At 37.2% G+C, this 15699-nt stretch overlaps 1 protein-coding gene across 1 annotated transcript in view; it reads right to left on the reverse strand.

Annotated features, from left to right (window-relative positions):
* Window positions 1-4969: 4969 nt before the first annotated feature.
* The window catches only part of LOC116991159, a 37919-nt gene continuing 27189 nt past the window's right edge, over window positions 4970-15699 (reverse strand). Inside the window, exon 9 of the mRNA XM_033049529.1 lies at window positions 4970-5197. The gene's annotated coding sequence lies outside the window, so the exon portion shown is untranslated. The remainder of the gene's footprint in view (window positions 5198-15699) is intronic.

Consider the following 15699-nt stretch of genomic DNA (forward strand, 5'->3'; position numbering starts at 1 on the left):
TGTATCTGTACTGCGGACAGCTTGATTTTAAGCATGTATAGTCTTTCCGCTGACTGGATCGCACGCAACAAAAAAGCTTTTCACTGCTCCTCGTATATGTGGCAATAAACTGAATAAACTAAACTAAACTCAACTAATTTGCCAATAGTTTAACCTTAGTACATCCGACCAATGTCTCTATCCCTTTCAAAATGTGCACATAAATTTTGTTTCAATAACAAGTTACGCAGAGTATGTGTAAAATACCAGTATCAGAAAGCATCTATTGAACGATAAAGGTGAATTAACTTTAGAGGTTGAGTTCTTATGTCAGAACTGGCCACTCTGGGCACAAGTTTCAACAGTTGATTTTCTGAAGAGGAAAATGAGTGAAACGGAAACTTAAAGGCACGGGAGTGAGCACATTAACATTTTCCACAAGTGTGTCTCTCTGCTCCCCGTTACTATCAACATTAAAGTGTGTTTCACCTCATACACCACATTATTTCTGCTTACAATGATATAAAAATGCAAGAATTCATTCACAATTGATGTTCCAAAGGAAATCCAACTTCAACGCTCTTGAGATTGCAATAACAGGAAACGACTGTACAAATTTGTCGATTCAATCCTCTGCCGTTCAGAAACTTACATGAAGACATCAATATTTTTAACACAGTCCCATTTTCCAAGGAATATGACATAACAGCCTTAAAGATAATATCCCAGAGAGAAAGCACACAGTTATGCAATTAGTCCCACACCCTTGCTCTTGTTCAGAGCTTTTTGTTTTTGTAGTTTTCAAGTTCCCTTGTTAAAATTTCAACTTCACTAATTATTACAACCCGTAAATGTGTAAGAAAGTTCTCCTCTTCCCCTTGATTCCTTCACCACTTACAGTTTGGATCACACACACATAGGAGCAGAGATCATCGTGTTACTCACCGTGATCCAGGAAGTAACGCTGCCGTCGGGATGGGCAACATCTGTCTTTTATTTTGAATTTTTTGGGTTTCAGTTTCAATTTCTCCAAAGTAGTTTTATAACGTCAGTTTATGAGTTTATACTTCTCCAATGTCATTCGCTTATTAACATCAAAGGCTAATGTTTAAAATCAGTTGAACATGCAAATTAATGGAAATACACAGCAGGTTAGGCAGCACCTGTGGAGAGAAACAGAGCATTCACATTTTAAGTCTGTGGCCTGATCGAGTCTGATGAAGGGTTATTGACCTGAAATGTTAACTATTTTTCTCGTCACAGAATGCTGCCCAACTTGTATTGATTCCTAACTTTTCATAGTTTCCTTCTTGACAAAATCTGTCATGAAATTTGAGCTGCTGCATAGTGCCAACTGTTGTTCTGGTCTTAAGATCTTACTCATTTGCTCACTAATGATTTACATGTGTTAAAATATTGTTTATATCAGAAATTAAAATTAAAACATAAAATTTATATTAGCCATCACTACAAAATAATAGTCATAGAATTATGCAGCATGGAAATAGCCCTCTTGCGCCCAACTCATCTATGCTGACCAAGATCATTGATGCCAGTCCCATTTGCCTGCCTTCAGTAAAGTATATCCGGTTGAAAACAGAAATTAAAACAAAGAAAATACTGGAAGAAAACAGGGCTGGCAACATCTGTGGTGAGAAATAGTTAATGCTTCAGATGAATGATCTTTCATCAGGCAACTCATGAGACCTCGCAAGTATACTTGGCTTGATTGGATTTATCCAAATGGGTTATACCCCAGGTCTACAGAGTCACAGTAAAACTGTACATAACAAAAGTAGCATTGAAAAAACTATGACTATGGCAATCAGCTGTCGGGTTTAGTTGGGGCCACAAGAGACTGCAGATGCTGGAATCTTGAGCAAAAAAAAAACAAATTACAAAAAACAACTCAGCAGGCCAGGCAGCATCTGTGGAGGGAATGGACAGATGATGTTTCGGTTGAAGGGTCAATGTCGTTTGTTCTTTTCCCCATCACAAATACTTCCAGGCCTGTTGAGTTCCCCCATCAGTTTGCTTTGTGATCAGGTTGTAGATCCTTGTATCAGTTTGTGAAGGGTTAACCAGGGTTAAATATGTGACTTCCCTCATCTTGAGTTGGGATACTTGGTGTTGTATGACCAGTGCTGACAGGAATCTTCCACAGAGGAGCTGAATGGAAAGCAGTTCATGGCTGCAAAAATGTCATGGGTTTGTATGTGGAAGGTCATCTCACAAATCTGATTGAGGTGTTTGAAGATGTGACCAAAACGGTTGATGAGGGCAGAGCTGTAGATGTTGTATATATGGACTTCAGCAATCCATTCAGCAAGGTTCCACATGGTAGGCTGCTCTGGAAGGTTAGATCGCATGGGATCCAAGGAGAGGTAGCTGAATGGATAGAAAATTGGTTTCATGGAAGGAAGCCGAGGGTGATGGTGGAAGGCTGCTACTGGAACTGGGGGCCTGTGACTAGTGGTGTGCCTCAGGGTTCGGTGCGGGGCCTGTTACTGTCTGTCCTCTATAATCAATGATTTGGATGAGAACATACATGGCAAGATTAGAAAGTTTGCAGATGATACAAAAGTGGGTGGTATTGCAGAAAAATTGCAGCATGATCATGCTCGGTTGACCAGGTGGGCTGAGGAATGGCTGATAGAATTTAATACAGATAAATGTGAGGTGTAACATGGGAAGGACCTTCGCAGTGAAAGGTAGGGCTCTGAGGAGTGTTGTGGACCTAGGGATCGTGGAGTGCAGGTACATGTTTCCTTGAAGGTGGAGTCACAGGTAGATAGGGTGATCAAAAAGGCTTTTGACCTTCATCAGTCAGAGTATAGAAGTTGGGAGGTCGTTGCAGTTATATAAGAAGTTGGTGAGGCCACATTTAGAGTATTTTGTCCAGTTCTGAGGAAAGATGTTGTCAAGCTGGAATGGGTACAGAGAGGATGTATGTTGCCAGGTCTCGAGGGTCTGAGGTCTAAGGACAGGTTGAACAGGCTTTCTCTATTCCTTGGAGCGTAGGAGGGTGAGGGGTGATCTTATAGAGATGTATAAAATCATGAGAGGAATAGATCGGGTAGATACACAGAGTCTCTTGTTCCGACAGGTTTAAAGGGATATGGGCCAAATGCAGGCTGGTTAGACTAGTGTAGCTGGGACGTGTTGGCCGGTGTGGGAAAGTTGGGTGGAAGACTATGACTTTTTCTGCTAGCTATCTCCCCTCTCCCTCAGTCTGAAGAAGGGTCTAATCCCAAATCGCTCATCCTTTTCCCTCCACATATACTGCCTGACCCGCTGAGTTCCTCAAACAGTTTATATTTTGCATCACGTACATCACCTGTTTCCTCATCTGTGATTATTAAATAATGCTGAGAGACTGAGAAAATAAAAGTGCTAAACATCCTTATTACGAACAGATACTGTCTTCATGATGTGCATTTTTTAAATCTTTTTTTTCCTTTTTGCAAAGGATCAGTTATTAAGATGTAAGTGTCAATTAGATTTCAGTTCAATGTCATTTATATGTGATTGGAAACAAGGTCAAAGTTTTCTCAAAAGCTGCATCACCTTACTGAATGAACTGTGGCAAATTTAACATTAGATGAGGAACATTCAATTTTCTCTCATTTCACTTTAGTATAAGGCAGTGATAATCTGTGACCGGAAAAGCAAACGACTGTAGCTGATGGCACAGAGTTTATTTTTGTAAAACCACATTGTTCAATTTCCTTTTGAAGAAATCAATTAATGAATACCTAATTCTGCTCTGGACTGATTAATATTATAATTAGTGAATTAGGATAGTGAAACTAGTCAGAGAACTAGGGTGGTGGAGAGACACAGAGAGAGGGAATGCTAGGATTACTTGAAGTTAGAGAAATCAACACCAGTGGTATGAACACTGCCACAGCGTATGCTGTATATTTGGTCTGCAGTACAAAACTGATCCAAAATTCTTGCAAGAGAATTTCACAATAGTTCAAGCATTCATCTACCTTCGTTTGCCACAACCACTCCTGACTTGTGTGTGAGTCATCCATTTGCAATCTTCATATAGAGTTCTTCAGAAGACTGTCACCGTATAGAGGTTTATAAGATTGTGACAGGGATAAATAGGGTAAATGCACAGAGTAGGGGAATCAAGAACCAGACAACATATAGTTAAAGTGAGGGGGGGGGGGGGGGGGAGATTTAATAGGAAACTAAGGTGTGACAGGGTTATGGTAGGAAAGGAATTGAACATCTGGCATAAAATGAGAGGAATGTGAGGGTTGGAATGAGTTTTCTGAGAGACAGGCAAACTAACTGAAGAAGGTTTACTATCGAAATAGAAATGGCTGAAAGTAGTGCCATTGGCTATAGATGAAGAGGTGCGCAGTAGGCCAGTGGTGAGAAGAAAAAGAGTTACATAATGGAGCCAAAAAACCCCACAGATGCTGGAATTTTGATCAAAATACAAAGTGCTGGAGTGGATCAGCAGGTCAGGCATCATCTGTGGGGGGAAGTGATAGATGACATTTTGGGTTAGAGCCCTTTTTCAGATTGATTGTAGTAGGGGATAGCTAGGATAAAAAAGTGGAGGCGGAACAATGCCTGGCAAGTGATAGGGTCTGAAGAAGGGTTTCGGCCCGAAACGTCACCTATTTCCTTCGCTCCATAGATGCTGCTGCACCCGCTGAGTTTCCCCAGCAATTTTGTGTACCTTCCTGGCAAGTGATAGGTGGATGCAGGTGAGGAAGGTTAGATGAAGAGGAGTGAAATGTAAAGACAGAGGGATGGATATTGTTGGAAGGCAGACAGGTGGAAGGAGACACCTGGGGGAGGCATTTAAATGAAAGGAGAGACCAGAGGGAGAAATATAGGAGGAAGAGTCACATAATGTTGTGAACAATGTTTTGTAGATGGCTTCATCTTATATAATGGTGGTAACTTCATCACTGAGGAGCCATGTTATCCCATAAATACATCAATACAACAAAAAAGTGGCCAATGATTTTATTAAATTTAGTACAAGACACAGAGTACAGTGATCAATGGTATTCCAGCTCACAAATGTTGTTGCTACAGAATAATACAGTGATTGCTTTGAGAGGTTGCATTTCAAAGAACACAATATGACATTTTATACACCTGATTTTTTACTGTTACTGTTTGAGTAGAATGATTTGCTTTATTTCCCGAACTTGTTTTATTCCCACTGCAGCTGATGCTGATCTTCCTAATTATCTGCTTTCCCGGTTATTAGCAACCTCCAATATATTCACCAAAACAACCAATTTTTCACAAGATTTATACGATGAACATTGGTAGTTTATGGGATAACCCATTTAATCCGTTTCTATTACTCTCTAAAGCATACTGAAGGCCATCTTCAAAAATAGGAGCTTTCTCCCCCCGAACCCTAAGTTTGATTGTCATATGTGGAGGTCCCACCACCATTGTTACACCCAAGATCACCATTATCCACATCTTCTAGCTATTACCCCATTGCCCCAGTAAGATCAGGGGTATTCAGTGAAGCACCACTCGTTATTCTGATTAGTTTTTGGGCAAAATGCATCAATAACTTTTATTCTTTTGGGATCCCAGACACAATCCTCTTCCAAACCACTTGAAACCATCCCACAGTTTGGAGGGCACCAAGCAGTGTCATAGCCATGGTCGTGCCATGTCATCTGGAGTGGGTGCCCTTGACAATTTATCATTTTGACTTTTCCCACATTGACTCGCAACTTAAGCACAATCTTTTGGCTGGGATCGATGTCCAGGGGATACTTGCTAGCTTTTTGGAGGTCCCTACTGACATAGACTCCAGGACCGAGCATGCCATCCTTGGATTGACGGAAACCATTTTTACGAATGGCCTGTGCACTTGCAGCACTGGTTCCATGGTACATCACATAGATCTTGCCTTCAACTGGTGACACAAAACTTTCGAGGCACGGTGGATTAAAACCAGGTCCATCTTCTTCAGCCCATATATTTTCAATATAAGAGGCCATGGTAACGAGTTGAATTTCAAAACTTGCCTTTTGACAAAAATAAAATAAAATAAAATTAAGAGATTTATTAATTCTGTTCTTAATCCTTAACCAAATCTCATCATATTTCCCTCTCCACTTTCCCCCTCCACCCTGTCCCCTTTTACGTTTCACTGCTCCACTTAGTTTCTTTTGTTTTACCATTTCCTCTTTATTTCACCTCCAGCCTTTATCATTATCTCTAACCTTCTCTCAATCGATTCCTCTTCCCTCGCCTATCACTTACTGGGCTTTGCCCCACCCCTTCTCTCCAACTTCCTCGTCCCTGCTCCATCAGTCTGAAGATAGATCCCGACAAGATCCCAAAACAAGATCCATCCATTTCCCACCACAAATGCTGCCTCACCTGGCAAATTAATACTTTATACTTTGTAATCAGTACTTTGTTTTTAGCTCAAGCACCTGCATTCCTTTGTGTCTCCATATGTACTCATGTTTTTCCATGCTGGTGAATCTGCCAAACAGATTCTTGGAAAAACATAAGGTAGACACAAAATGCTGGAGTAACTCAGCGGGACAGGCAGCATCTCTGGAGAGAAGGAATGGGTGACGTTTCGGGTCAGACTGAAGAAGTCTTTCGCTCCACTGCAAAATCTCCTCAAGGTATGTTGCACCACTTGGAAAAACATACCCTGGCTTTGACTCAACCCCAATCTTATATATTGTAAAGGTATTTCAATGCCTTATGATATTGCCCTGACCAATATATCGATGAATAAATGTCTTGACTTGTATGTTGTGGTCTATATATTTTTAAGGATGAGCTGGGTTATGGGTTGTCAGTTTCCTTTTCTATGCAGAGAATACATTTGAGCAACAAATCTAGTTTTGTGATAGTGGGAAAAAAATGCTTCCAGAGCAATGGATCAAAAATGTACTTATTGTTCTATATATATATGTATATTTTGACATGTCTTCGAATCAACACTTCACACTGCCTCGGCAAGGCCACCAGCATAATCAAGAGTGAGTATTAGTTTCTCCCCTCTCCCCTATATGCAGGTGGTACAGAAGTGTGAAAACGTCCAGATTTAGGGACAGTTTCTTCCCAGCTGCTATCCCCCATTAGTATCACTAATTAGAGCACAGTCCTGAGCTACCGTCCACCTCCTTGGAGACCCAATTGGACTTTATCTTGCACTAAATGTTATTCCTTTCATACTGTATCTGTACTGCGGACAGCTTGTTTTTTTTTTTTTTTTTTTTTTTTTTTTTTTAATATATTTTTTTATTAAAGGTAATCAATTACAATGCTTCAAACAACTTTATATCAAATTAATTCAATTTGCATTAAGTAAAACACTAGTAATACTTATCTACTATTTTTTTAGAAATAATGATAGAGAAAAAATAGAACAGTTATAAATCATTAAGAGAGTGATTAAATAATAATTTGATTATATATAAGAAAGAAAAGAGAAACGAACAAAAAAAAAAAAAAAAAAAAAAATACACAATATGTATTATTAATAACACTACTACAAGTGATAGTATCAATAAAGACATATATGTTAATTCCAATATAAAAATGAATTATTCTCACCAAATCCCGCAGGGTGCACGCCGAGCTGTGTTGCCAAGAACAGCTACTTCTCTAAATACTGTATATATGGAGACCATATCTGTTCAAAAGAATTATACTTGTCCAATAGGACAAATCTAATTCTTTCCAGATGTAACGTCTCCATCATCTCTGTTGCCCACATTTTGGTTGTGGGGGATAATGTTCCCTTCCAAAATTTCAATATGATTTTTTTCCCAATTATCAAACAGTAATCAAAGAAATTTCTTTGATTAACTGTAAGTGATAGATGTAAATCCGGAATTCCAAATATTATTAGCTTTGGGTTAGGGTCCAATTTAACTTTGATGACTTCAGAAATAACTTTAAAAATTTCTGTCCAGTAATAATTCAATTTAGGACATGTAACGAAACTATGTATTAAATTTGCCTCTGCTTTCTTGCACTTATCACAAATAGCGGAGAGATTCGGAAAAATACTATTTAATTTAGTTTTCGAATAATGTAACCTATATAATACTTTAAATTGTATCAGTATATGTCTGGCGTTTAATGAACACCGGTGTATTCGTTGTAGACTTTCTTCCCAGTTTTCTTTTGTTATAGCCAATCCCATTTCATTTTCCCATGCTTGACGATATATTTCCGTTATTGGATTCTCCTTATCCAAAATGATGTTATATATATAGGCTATTAATTTTTCTGTATTTGGATGTAAATTAAACAGTTCGTCTAACAATCCTGCTTCTTTATTTTTATAATCTTGTGTATTGGATTTAATATAATCTCTAATTTGTAAATACCTAAACAAATGTTGTGGAGACAATCCATAAATATCTTGTAACTCCTGGAATAAAAGAAATTTTCCTTTTCTATAAAGGTGTTCTATCCTTGTAATTCCTAAATCATCCCATTGTTTAAACCCCCCATCTAATATAGCAGGTTTAAACGATGGATTATTCATAATTGGTAATCTAAATGAGAGATTATCCAAATGTAGAGTCTTAACTATTTGTTTCCAAATACGTCTATTATTATATATTATTAGGTTGTCTTTATAATATTTTTTTTGTACTTCCGTTGGTGCAAAAATTATCGAACCTACATTGAAAGGTAGACAGTCTTCCTTTTCTATATTTAACCATGTCGGTTCATGATCCATATTTACCCACCAGAAATTCATATTCTTAATCTGAACAGCCCAGAAATAATATAAAAAGTTTGGAAGTGCTAATCCTCCATTTATCTTAGCTTTGCATAGATGTTTTTTATTTATTCTGTGATTTTTATAATCCCAAATAAAACTATTGACAATATTATCAATTTTTTAAAAAAAAGTTTTCGGAAGAAAAAAAGGAATAGCCTGAAACAAATATAACAACTGCGGTAGAAATACCATCTTTATGGCACTTATTCTACCAATCATGGATATAGGAAGTGTTTTCCAATATAAAATATTTTTTCTAAGTTTATCTAATAGTTGAGGATAGTTGGATTTTATTAATGAGTTATGAGTTTTAGTTACGTTAATCCCTAAATATTTAAGTTTGTCTGTAACTACTTTTAATGGGTATTGTTGTAATGTATTTAGATTTATTCCTGTTATTGGCATAATCTCGCTTTTATCCCAATTAATCCTATACCCAGAAAATGCACCAAACTTAGTTATAATGTTTAGCAGGTTGGGAATACTAATTTCCGGTTTTGTAATATAAATCAAAACATCATCTGCATATAAAGAAATTTTATTAATTGTTGTATCAGTATTATAGCCATATATTTCAGGTTCAGATCTAATTTTTTCCGCCAATGGTTCTATCACCAATGCGAACAATAAGTGTGATAACGGACATCCCTGTCTGCATCCCCTAGAGAGTTTGAATTTGGCTGATAAAATTTGGTTAGTCAAAATTCTTGCCATAGGATTCGAGTATAAAATTCTTACCCATTTACAAAATCTATCCCCCAATTGAAACTTTTCCATTATATTAAATAAATACATCCCTTCCACCTGATCAAACGCTTTTTCTGCATCTAGTGATATAACCGCTAGTTCCGTATCTCGTATTCTTTTTGAATATATAATATTAAACAAACGTCTGAGATTATGGGATGAGTAACGTTTTGGGATAAAACCTGTTTGATCATAATGTATTAATTTAGAGATCACTAAACTTAATCTCCTAGATAAGACCTTAGTTAATATTTTTTGGTCTGTATTTAAAAGGGCAATCGCTCTATATGATCCAGGATCTTCCAAATCCTTATCTACTTTAGGGATGAGTGTAATTGTGGATTCATTTAAAGATTCTGGTAATTTTCCTTGGTCATATGCATATCTATACATTATTTGTAATCTTGGGGAAATCAGATCTTGAAATTTTTTATAAAATTCTGCACTCAGGCCATCTGGGCCCGCTGCTTTTCCGTTCTTTAGCGAACTAATTGATTCTATAATGTCTTTTACTGTTATTTCAGCATTTAACAATTCTCTACCTTCCTGATCTAAGCTATTGATTTGACATTCTTGTAAAAATATTTCCATACTATCTGTTTGTCCTGTTAGTTTTGACGAATAAAGATTTTTATAATATTGTAAAAATCTATCATTAATATCTTTTGGAGTAATTAATATATTTCCATACTCAGATCTAATTCCGTGTATCATCTTCTCATCTTCTAATTTTCTAAGCTGTCGTGCTAGTAATTTTTGTGGCTTATCTCCAAATTCAAAATACACTTGCTTAGTTTGTTGAAAAAGTTTAATCACTTGATTAGAATATATTTTATTTAATCTATATTTTACTGATGCAATTTTATTACTTAACTCTTTGGAAGGCTGTTTTATATTTTCATTATCTAGACGTTTTATCTCATTTTCTAAATTTTGTTCTATTTTTCGATTTTCTTTATTGAGATGTGCTTGTGCGGATATTATTGCGCCACGCATGAATGCCTTAAATGTGTCCCAAAATAGTGATGGAGAAGTTTCAGGATTATCATTAGTTTCAAAAAATAATTTAATCTGATCCATCACATATTTACAACAGTCATTGTCCTTTAATATCTGAGGGTTAAATCTCCAGGTAGTAGTTTTATTAGATATATCTTTTAATTTTATCTTAAATGTTAATGGCGCATGATCCGAGATGATAATATTATGATATTTTGCATCATACGTAAAAGGAAGTAATTTAGATTCTATTAAAAAATAATCTATCCTCGAATAGGTTCCATGTACGGGCGAGAAAAAAGAATATTCTCGTCCGGATGGATTATCTAACCTCCAGATGTCTTTAATATTAGATGTATTGATAAAAGCATTTATGAATTTACTTGATTTCGAGGCAGCTTTCCTTTTTGCAGATGATCTATCTAGATAGTTATCTAAAGTACAATTTAAATCACCTCCAATTATTAAATTGTGTTGAGTGGATATAGGAATATTATTAAATATTTTCTTAAAAAATAATGGATTATCAAAATTAGGGGCATATATATTCATTAAAATTACCTTTTTTGAATATAATTCCCCTGTAATTATTACATATCTGCCTTCTTTATCCTCTATAATAGAACTTTGTATGAAAGGTATACCTTTGCGAATAATTATTGCAACTCCTCTAGATTTATGAATAAATGTAGAATGATACACCTTAGAAATCCATTTAGCTGTTAATCTATGTTGAGCATCTTTTTTAAGATGAGTCTCTTGAAGGAAAATGACATCTGTCTTCAATCTGTTCAACTGAGCTAACACCTTTCCCCTTTTAATTGGTTCATTAATTCCTTTTACATTCCAACTGCAGAAGGTTACTCCATCACCCCCAGTCTTCACCTTTATATCTTGCATTTTACTATTAGGGCGGCTTTTTTTGGAGTAGCCTTCTTGACTCCCCCAGCTCCCCGTTGCACCCGGACATCAATCCAATGAGAATTTCTATCCACCTTAATCCGCATCTATGTCTTCTTAAACTAAATACACAATATCCTTCACATCTACATTCAAATAATATATAATATAAGATCAATAAAAAACAAAAACAATAAGAAATATCAATAATAAAAAAAAAGTAAAGGGTGTTAATAGGGTGCTCAGAAAAAAAAGAAACTACACTTGTATAGTGTGTAGTATGTGAAGGTGAAAGCCACACTAACGTGGCCATTAATCTAAAGACTTCCGTTTTTTTAATTAAAAAAAAAGATGTTAATTATACCAGCTCCTATCTCAAATGCTATATATATTGGGGTGGGGTACTAACTTTATATACTTAGTACTTAGTAATTATTTCTATTATTCATATTACTATTTGCTAATTACTAATATCAATTATATTTAATACTATAATATGTAATACTATTATCATGGAATAATTAAATATTTTCTAATAATTAATACAGAACTACTACTAAATGCCCATTATTCCACTTCCTTCTAAGTGAGTATTTCATAACCACAGGTCGATGATAAAAGTTCAGTCCTCTCCTTCTCCCTCGGGTTCTTCCTCCGCATCTTCTCTCTCTTCATCTTCTGGCTTCTGCTGTATGCCTCGGGCGAATTTCAATGCTTCAGTATGCTTAACGAAACGATATTCCTTGTCATCATAAGTTACTCTCAGTATTGCTGGGTACATCAAGCCATATCTCAGATTCTTAGTATTCTGTAAATTCCTCAGGATACCTTTTGTTTCTTTAAATAGTGCTCTTTTCTTGGCCACTTCTGCTGGGAAGTCTCTAAAAATACTGATGTTGTCTCCCTCGTATTTCAGGTTTCTCTTTTTTATTATTATCTTCATCATTTCTTCGAAGACATGGTCAAAGGCCACTTTTACAATCATTTGTCTGGGCGATGAACCTATCCCAGGGGCCCGTCTTAGAGCCCTATGTGCACGGCTCAACAGGGGTTCATGATCCAAATTCAGAATATCCATTAAAAGTTTTGCAACAAATTTTCGAGGATCTTGACCCCCCTCACGACCTTCGCTCAGACCAACTATACGCAAATTTTTACGGCGTTGGCGTCCCTCCAGATCAATACATTTCTCGTTTGTTTTACGTAATAATTCTAAGAGGCGTTTGTTCTCGGCACGGAGTTTTTCGGACTCCTTAGTATTCACTTCAGCAATTTTAGTTAGCTCTTTAATTGCTTCGCCTTGTTGGTCTAGCGAAATTATAGTAGGATCTATCTTGTCATCCAGCTTTCTTTCCATCCCAGCAGCTATATCCTTTACATCCTCAAATTGAGTTTGTAACTCGGCATTAGCCTTTTCCTTCCACTCATCCATCATACTTTTTACCGTCGTTATAACTTGTTTTATCAAGTCTTCTTTATCTTCTTTATTTTTCTCGTGAGACACCAGCATATCCGCTTTTAAACTTTTTATCTCTTCCATATACTCCTTCCTCTGCTTCTTTATCTCCTCCATATACTCCTTCCTCTGCTTCTTTATCTCACCTAGAATGGTAGTCTTAAGTTCCTCCATTTCAGCTTTCCTCTGTGAGACATCTTCTTGAGAAGCAGCATGTATAGTCTTTCCGCTGACTGGATCGCACGCAACAAAAAAGCTTTTCACTGCTCCTCGTATATGTGGCAATAAACTGAATAAACTAAACTAAACTCAACTAATTTGCCAATAGTTTAACCTTAGTACATCCGACCAATGTCTCTATCCCTTTCAAAATGTGCACATAAATTTTGTTTCAATAACAAGTTACGCAGAGTATGTGTAAAATACCAGTATCAGAAAGCATCTATTGAACGATAAAGGTGAATTAACTTTAGAGGTTGAGTTCTTATGTCAGAACTGGCCACTCTGGGCACAAGTTTCAACAGTTGATTTTCTGAAGAGGAAAAGGAGTGAAACGGAAACTTAAAGGCACGGGAGTGAGCACATTAACATTTTCCACAAGTGTGTCTCTCTGCTCCCCGTTACTATCAACATTAAAGTGTGTTTCACCTCATACACCACATTATTTCTGCTTACAATGATATAAAAATGCAAGAATTCATTCAATTCTTATGCCGTTCAGAAACTTACATGAAGACATCAATATTTTTAACACAGTCCCATTTTCCAAGGAATATGACATAACAGCCTTAAAGATAATATCCCAGAGAGAAAGCACACAGTTATGCAATTAGTCCCACACCCTTGCTCTTGTTCAGAGCTTTTTGTTTTTGTAGTTTTCAAGTTCCCTTGTTAAAATTTCAACTTCACTAATTATTACAACCCGTAAATGTGTAAGAAAGTTCTCCTCTTCCCCTTGATTCCTTCACCACTTACCGTTTGGATCACACACACATAGGAGCAGAGATCATCGTGTTACTCACCGTGATCCAGGAAGTAACGCTGCCGTCGGGATGGGCAACATCTGTCTTTTATTTTGAATTTTTTGGGTTTCAGTTTCAATTTCTCCAAAGTAGTTTTAAGTCTGTGGCCTGATCGAGTCTGATGAAGGGTTATTGACCTGAAATGTTAACTATTTTTCTCGTCACAGAATGCTGCCCAACTTGTATTGATTCCTAACTTTTCATAGTTTCCTTCTTGACAAAATCTGTCATGAAATTTGAGCTGCTGCATAGTGCCAACTGTTGTTCTGGTCTTAAGATCTTACTCATTTGCTCACTAATGATTTACATGTGTTAAAATGTTGTTTATATCAGAAATTAAAAATAAAACATAAAATTTATATTAGCCATCACTACAAAATAATAGTCATAGAATTATGCAGCATGGAAATAGCCCTCTTGCGCCCAACTCATCTATGCTGACCAAGATCATTGACGCCAGTCCCATTTGCCTGCCTTCAGTAAAGTATATCCGGTTGAAAACAGAAATTAAAACAAAGAAAATACTGGAAGAAAACAGGGCTGGCAACATCTGTGGTGAGAAATAGTTAATGCTTCAGATGAATGATCTTTCATCAGGCAACTCATGAGACCTCGCAAGTATACTTGGCTTGATTGGATTTATCCAAATGGGTTATACCCCAGGTCTACAGAGTCACAGTAAAACTGTACATGACAAAAGTAGCATTGAAAAAACTATGACTATGGCAATCAGCTGTCGGGTTTAGTTGGGGCCACAAGAGACTGCAGATGCTGGAATCTTGAGCAAAAAAAAAACAAATTACAAAAAACAACTCAGCAGGCCAGGCAGCATCTGTGGAGGGAATGGACAGATGATGTTTCGGTTGAAGGGTCAATGTCGTTTGTTCTTTTCCCCATCACAAATACTTCCAGGCCTGTTGAGTTCCCCCATCAGTTTGCTTTGTGATCAGGTTGTAGATCCTTGTATCAGTTTGTGAAGGGTTAACCAGGGTTAAATATGTGACTTCCCTCATCTTGAGTTGGGATACTTGGTGTTGTATGACCAGTGCTGACAGGAATCTTCCACAGAGGAGCTGAATGGAAAGCAGTTCATGGCTGCAAAAATGTCATGGGTTTGTATGTGGAAGGTCATCTCACAAATCTGATTGAGGTGTTTGAAGATGTGACCAAAACGGTTGATGAGGGCAGAGCTGTAGATGTTGTATATATGGACTTCAGCAATCCATTCAGCAAGGTTCCACATGGTAGGCTGCTCTGGAAGGTTAGATCGCATGGGATCCAAGGAGAGGTAGCTGAATGGATAGAAAATTGGTTTCATGGAAGGAAGCCGAGGGTGATGGTGGAAGGCTGCTACTGGAACTGGGGGCCTGTGACTAGTGGTGTGCCTCAGGGTTCGGTGCGGGGCCTGTTACTGTCTGTCCTCTATAATCAATGATTTGGATGAGAACATACATGGCAAGATTAGAAAGTTTGCAGATGATACAAAAGTGGGTGGTATTGCAGAAAAATTGCAGCATGATCATGCTCGGTTGACCAGGTGGGCTGAGGAATGGTTGATAGAATTTAATACAGATAAATGTGAGGTGTAACTGGGAAGGACCTTCGCAGTGAAAGGTAGGGCTCTGAGGAGTGTTGTAGACCTAGGGATCGTGGAGTGCAGGTACATGTTTCCTTGAAGGTGGAGTCACAGGTAGATAGGATGATCAAAAAGGCTTTTGACCTTCATCAGTCAGAGTATAGAAGTTGGGATGTCATGTTGCAGTTATATAAGAAGTTGGTGAGGCCACATTTAGAGTATTTTGTCCAGTTCTGAGGAAAGATGTTGT

Source organism: Amblyraja radiata, chromosome 33 (genome assembly GCF_010909765.2).
Source record: "Amblyraja radiata isolate CabotCenter1 chromosome 33, sAmbRad1.1.pri, whole genome shotgun sequence".
Classification (NCBI taxonomy): Eukaryota; Metazoa; Chordata; class Chondrichthyes; order Rajiformes; family Rajidae; genus Amblyraja; species Amblyraja radiata.